The sequence below is a fragment of the Triticum aestivum genome, chromosome 4A (genome assembly GCF_018294505.1).
Source record: "Triticum aestivum cultivar Chinese Spring chromosome 4A, IWGSC CS RefSeq v2.1, whole genome shotgun sequence".
NCBI lineage: Eukaryota > Viridiplantae > Streptophyta > Magnoliopsida > Poales > Poaceae > Triticum > Triticum aestivum.
The window spans coordinates 646,736,064-646,743,175 of NC_057803.1; the positions used below are offsets into that span (position 1 = coordinate 646,736,064).

Genomic DNA, 7,112 nt, shown 5'->3' on the forward strand with positions numbered 1-7,112 from the left:
TAGTAATCCTCCTCTGTTTTGCAACGTTGATGCTCCAAAAGCTCTGCCCCACAGATGATAATACGGTATAACATTATCAAATGGTCTTCCTTAATGTGCCCAATCCATGGCAGAGACATCTTCACAGATCATCGTGGTCCACGGATCTAGCTACCCGATCTCCTCACACTGAATTTGAAAGTGTGCTACTTGCCAGCCTGCTTGCTCCCCGTCCATACTAGCCATGGCCATGGAGCTCCCCGGCCTGAGCCGCCAAATGGTGCCGCTGGTCCTGCTACTCTGCTTGCTGACTAGCTCCCCGTTGACGGCCCTGCCGGCGCTGCCCGGGATGGACCGGGTGCGGTGGCAGGTCGACAGGGCGAACAGGCGCGGCCCGTCCATCGGGCTCGTCATGTCGTACGTCGCCGAGGACACCGCGCTCCAGGCTTCCGGTTACTTCAAGCCGTGGCCTGGCCAGCCCTTTATTGACCTCCACGGCGAGTCTCGTCTCGTCTCGGCCTCCCATTCCTGATCCAAATTGCTTGCCTGTAGATTGGGCAGATGAAAGGACGGGTGAGTTGGCCGTCCAAAGTTGACTTCATTCAACAGCTAGCAGCAGCAGTGAGTACTGAACTGCCTCTAACTGAATCCAGCCACCAACAAAGAAACACAAGGGGCACCAAGCAGAGCCCAAATGTTTCATCCTTAAGGATGAACAACACAAATATTTCGTACAGTTCTTATCAGCATTTATTTTCCTATGGTGTCAAGAATACAGTCTCACCTTATTCGTAAAAAAAAAAAAAAACAGTCTCACCTCACATTTTATTTCAGGACGGAGGTTTCACATCCCATTATGAGAAAGGTGCAAAAACTTGAACCTCCTCGGGCATTTGGATTCTGGGCCGTCGGATTGCGCTTCCAAAAGAGTTCTAGACGTTGGATTTCTTGATGGATCGATCCCAGCCGTTGGATCAGAACTGATGTGACAACCAATGAATAGTCCTGCTTCTTTCTTACTTCTATTTTTTTTCTTTATCTCGCTGACTGGTGGGTCGCACAGTGGGTGGTCCGCCACTGTCATTGACTCTGGAGCACAGCGCGACCGATGCGGTTTAAATAGGCGTGGGGCCTGTGCCACCGCCTGTAAAATTAGGTGGCCACCGAGGGAAAATTTGTCATTCCATGTTATTGCCCTTGCGTGGCGCAATGTGGGTGGCTTGTCCGTGCGTAAAGAGAAAAGAGTGATTGGATCCGAGGTAACCCTAGCCGACGCCATCGCTACTCTGCCCTCCCTCTCTCTGGCCCAAGCCACCACCTTTCTGCGCCTCCCCATGGGATCCTATCGCCGACGCGAGTCTTGGAGAGCAGCCGGCGGCGGTGGATAAGGAGATCCAGCACGAGCCACTGCCACCGCATCTTCTCCTCCTCCAACCCCTCATCCCCAGCTCTCCCGTGCTCTGCCTGCACGCCGCTCCCCTGCCTGGCGGCGCTCTATACCCGTGATGGCTATGAGCACGCCTATATTTAGTTTTAGTGTTGTGGTGGTCCATACAATGTGGTTTCTGGGAAGCCCCAGAGTTTGAAATGGTATTGAATTGTGTCTGCTCGAGATCTCTCAGCATTTGTTGCTTAGGGTTTGGGGTTTCGTAATGTACTCGTGCTTCATTCAAGCCATTGATTTTTAGGATAAGAGGTCAAACACACCGTTTCCTGCCACCTTCATATTTGATTTTATTTAAACTCAGTATATGCTAGCATTTCTACTTATAAATCAACTGAACTGTTTGAAGCATTTTTATTGGAGACATATCTGAGAGTTGTCAAGAAACCTTTTTTTACATAAAGCTTACTGTATTAGCTTTGACATTGCTTTTAACCAGTAGGCAGGAGTGACAAATATGTGAGAGGTTGTGAAATGGCAGTGCAGACTGAAGAAAATATGTGTTATTAGTCCTTCTCAAACTGTAGGTGTACAGATTTAATGTATTTCAAGAACGGAAAGAACCATGAACCTGTAGATGTATTTTTCTTTTAGTCCACTTTTGTTCTCAAAGCATATTTTTATACCCATCGATTGATGAAACCATACATCCGGAGGTGTACTCTTTTCCCTCGAAATGAAAGCCTTCCTTTTTTAGCTTCAGGAAGTTACATTGTTGTAACTGCCCTTTCACTAAATTCCTAATTGTGTCCTAAAATAATTTACAAGTAATCACAGTATTAGAATATCAAGTTCTGGACTTGACGCGGAAGATAATTTATAAGAACCATCACATTAGAATTTAGAAGATATTTTATCATCAAATATCGCACACGTAAACCTCACTGTTAGAACGGACATAGGGGAATTGATGGAATAGTTGGATGTATTGCTTGAGCCTCGTGGGCATATATATAGGAGTACAATGGCCAACTTGGAGTACAAGACAAGACATGACCAAATCCTAGTCTATTCTATACATCCTAATAATCATATACTCAACATGCCCCTGCAGTCACAACTATAGCAACGCACACAGTGAGACTGGAGAAGAATCCGAAGGCAAACCGACGGACACCCCATCACAGTCGTAACGGTCGATGCATCGGGGAAGTCATGGCTGGAGTGGAAACCGACAAGTTTGCTCAAGCAAGGCGGTATCCCTTTGTGTTTTTCTCGAGGTAGCCGAGAGCGTAGGGTGGTGTAGCCGTGATCGAGGTAGCCGTGCGAGAGACGTCGTGGTCGATGTCGAGTCGGGGAGGCCGGTGTCGAGGTAGTCGCCGTGGACAGGGAACAAGAGCGGTGGCGACGGCCTAAGGAGGTGGTGGCGGCTAGGTCAGAAGCGCGACGACGGTGCTCGAAGTAGGCAAGGAAGTACATGACCGCATAACAAAGACCGGCACGGACGGTGGCATTTCTGCACCTACGGAGGCGGCGCGGCGCATACCACACAGAAATCGACGCGCGTGGACGGCGAAGTGGACCGCGTGCTGCGGCGCTACAGCCTGAAGGAGCGACGCAGCGGCAGCGCACGGGTCGGGGCGACGGCGTGGAAGACCTCAGGGCGGAGGTAGGGACCGCGTGCCACGCTCACTACGACCCGACAGGACAACGCAACAGTAGCGGGAGGGTCGGTGCATCCACGGAGACGACCTGAGCGGACGGCCTCGGGGCGTCGGTGGACCATGAGCCGCGGCACTACGGCCCAAAGGGCGACACAGTGGCAGCGTGCAGATCGGTGCATCTGCAGGGAGAACCACGGTGGGACGGCAGAGACCGCGTGTCATGCTCGCTAAGACCCGATGCGGTGACGCGGTAGCAGCACGAGGGTCGGTGCAGTCACGAAGACAGCCTGGAGCAGACGGTATCAGGACGACGGTGGACCACGGGCCGCGGCACTACGGCCCGAAACGGCGACGCAGCGGCAGCATGCGGGTCGGTGCAGCCGCGGGTAGAACCATGGGCGTTGACGCTGCGGTCTAAAGGGACAACTCAGCTGCAGCCCCGTTGCTCAGTCGGTGTAACGGCGCGTATACTTGACGATGACGATCTTCATTGGATTTGGTGCACCACGTGTAGTTGATCAGAACCAACAGCTAGCGTCAGACAACGGGACATGCAACCTCTGTCCGCATGAGATACGTATAGGAGCAGCTTGTTGTGGAGTAGCACAACAGGCCAACATGCATCTCTGCGCCAGCAGGAGTTCCCGAGCAGCACCACGCCCGTGGGACGGGTGATGAGTGGTCGCGGCCGACGCGGACAAGCCAGCTGCCCAGCGCACCCAGCGCACGAGCAGGCAGCCGGACTAGCGTACCGGTCGCGTGGCGAAGCCGAGGCGTCATGTGGCAACCGGATCTCATCGGGGTCGACGAAGATGTTGATGAAGTAGACATGCATTGTAGATGACGAACGGCGGCAAGCGACGGAAACCGATTTTAGGTCGGAGAACCAAAAAGAACACCATTCAATTGATCGGCGAGAGAGAAAAAACCCGGATCATAGGATCGGTGAAAGACTCTAGGGTAGCCGGTCAACACGACCGGCGGAAGAACCATCGGTACGGACCGCACGGCCCCGGTGACGATCATAGAGATTGACCGCCCCGAAGACGGCGCAGAGCGGAAGGGGCGGCGGCGCTACGATTTTGATCAGTTAGGTTGATACCATGTTACGATGATGGAATTGCACGATGCCGGCGGCATCGGGGGGGGGGGGGGGGGGGGGGATGGCGTCGGCGAACGGGTTGGAGCCGGACGAGGTGACAGAAGACATGCCGGTGGGATTAGGGTTAGGGTGCGGCTAGGGTTAGGAAGCGGCTGCTGCGGGGGGTGCGGCGACGGCTTGTGGTGGCGGGGGAAGGGTCGCCGCGGCAGCTAGTGTAGGTGGCGGCGAGGGTGGGAGGTGGCGGCGGCGCTAGAGGGTAGGGTGCGGCGGCTGCAAGGGTCGTGGCGGCGGCGGCGCTAGAGGGTAGGGTGCGGCGGCTGCAAGGGTCGTGGCGGCGGCGGCGAGGGAAGAGTGCAGCCGCGGCGGTGGGAAGCGCGGCAGCAGGGGTAAGCCGTGGCGGCGGCGGCGAAGGCTTGGAGTACAAGACAAGGCAGGACCAACTCCTAGTGATATCCTTTGTCTGCTGGTGATTTGTTCCACCGGAATAGAAGGTATCAATCTCATTCTTGGGCTGCGCAATACTCCATCAGGAGCCTTTTGGAGGCCTTCTCCATAGGAGTTCTGACCCTTGCAACACCCTTCCAAATTGAAGCATTTGCATAAATGTTAGCTAGGAGGACATGATAAACACCCTCTTCTGGCTCTACCTGAAAGATCTTCTGCGCTGATTTCTTCTGCCAATTCCACATTCTTGTGCAGCTTGCAAGCGCCTAACAATGCACTATAAATACTAATGCCAGGGTCCATAGGCATCTTTTGCATAAAGACCATGCTCATCTAGCTTCCCATCTCGGCCAAGAAAATCAACCATGGTACCGTAGTGCTCCATTCCAGCCTTCTAGGCTCAAGCCCATACTCCTACTTCATGCTTGTAAAATATGCCCGTCTTTCACTAACAAAACCAGCATGGCTGCATGCCGAGAGGACCGAGAGGAATTTTCTCTCTTTTTTTTTATCAAACAGGAATTTTGTCTCGTTGGGCACTCTGCCAGAATTTTTCAACTCTTAAAACAGCTCAATTGCGACCTTGCAAAAACCATGTGCGCCGCAACCATGGATCATAGCATTCCATGTCATAACATGTCTTTCCCTTGCTGAGTTGAAGATACTCCTAGCTATACTGACGCGTTTCTCATTTTCCAGAGTGAACCTAGAAAAGAGCCGGACTGCGCCATTTGACATTCCATTCTGCTTGCACCCGAGGATCATGGCATTATAGGAGATCCGTGTCTTGTAGCGCAACTCATCAAACACCTGGGCAGGAAGGTCTGTCCTCTTGCACTTGGACTACATGGTGATCAGTGCGTTCATCACCCAAACATCTGACTCCAATCCAATCCTCACAATTATCTCATGCACACGCCTCCCGTCATCATGATACCCAACCTCCCCGCAAGCATGCAATGCTGCCAAGACAGACACATCCATCACATCCACGCCCTTCCCCACCATCCTCTTGAAACGGGCCAGAGCCTCGGTGGCATCCTCATTCTCAGCATACCTGTTGATTATGACGCTCCAAGACACAGAGTTACCGGCATTCGATCAAAGACTGCCCTCGCCACCTCCACCGCCCCGCACTTGCATCACACGTCAAGGATCACCATGGATACATTCACGAGCTCGTCGAAGCTACCGCGGACCGCAAACACATGTACGAGGTTGACAGAGTCAGGCGCTGCCCGTTCACCTCCTCCAGCCAAGCAACCATCTCAATGGGCGGCCCGGCGATCCCGTTCAGTGTGTATCCGGCCACGAGCGTGTTCCGAGCGATGCGGCCCTGGACGGGCATAAGGTCGAACACCCTGCGCGCGTAGGCGCTTGGCGTGCATGTTCGCCAGGCACCAATGGTGTGGAGGCGAGGGCCTGCGCCGTGAGCTTCCCATGCACGGCGCGGTCGGTGGCGAGGTCTGCGCGCGCCACGCAGTGCTTGAGCGAGGTGAAGGTTTGGAGGACGGCGCCGGAAGCGAACACGCACGCTGGCCTGGAGGAAAGCATGGTGACCAATGCCGAGCGCGCCCTGCAGGCTGGAGCGCCCGGCCACGGACCTCAGGCGCGCGTGGTGGTCGACTGGCCGGCGGCGGAAGGGGACGGCGACGAGGCCGAGCACAGCATCTTTCCTGCGTTGCTATATTTTTCTTCGGATTGGAAAAAAGTTTGCGCTCACCCGACTGCACGAGCGCGTTGACTGCTTCCTTATCCTTTCGAACATCCTTTTATCCACGTGTTTTGATCGGACGGCTCGCCGCAGCCAGCGTCAAACCCACCTCCCCTCGCAGCCGCCAAACGGCATCGCCAGGCAAAGCCTGTGCGGCCGATGGCCTTCGCGAGGTGCGGGTGGCTTACGTCAGCTGCGATGTGGCATGTTCGGTGGTGGTGGCAAAAGTGCACTACAAGAAATGTGTTAATTCATGACATATTCAAACTGTCACACATGTGTCCATAATCGTCATGATAGGGCAGCCGTGACGGATTGTAAATTTGTCATGTATATCGCGTCATAATTTGACCACCATGCACTCCTTGACAGATTGCCAGATCCGTCATGGATCCATGACGGTTCTTGGCCGTCACACATTATTGTTAGATAACGGCGTTAACCATACATTCCATGTCATCATCTGACATGGCAGCCAACATGGATCTAACATGGCATCCACATGTTTATCGGCCGAAGTAGAATTTTGGCCCACTAATTTTAGTATGACATGTGTGGTAAACGGCCCAAATAGAATTTGGCCCATGTTGTAATCAGTCCAAATAGGATTTTGACCCACTTATTATGTTTATCTCACTATTTTTTGTCCAAGTCAGCTACCAACTAATTTGGGGTATATTCTCATACATTATTCGCTATTTTGATCAAATAAAAGAAAATTACAGCAGGTTCTCAAAACTATTACAACCAAGAATTTAATGCAAAACAAAGCCAAATTAAAAATTAAAATTATAAGGACATTTGTAACCAAGGCCACAGCCCCCC

The 7,112-nt window shown here is 53.0% G+C and overlaps 1 pseudogene; it reads right to left on the bottom strand.

Moving 5' to 3' along the window:
• Positions 1-2,163: 2,163 nt before the first annotated feature.
• On the bottom strand, positions 2,164-6,127 carry LOC123084180 (pentatricopeptide repeat-containing protein At1g11290, chloroplastic-like; annotated as a pseudogene).
• Positions 6,128-7,112: the final 985 nt, after the last annotated feature.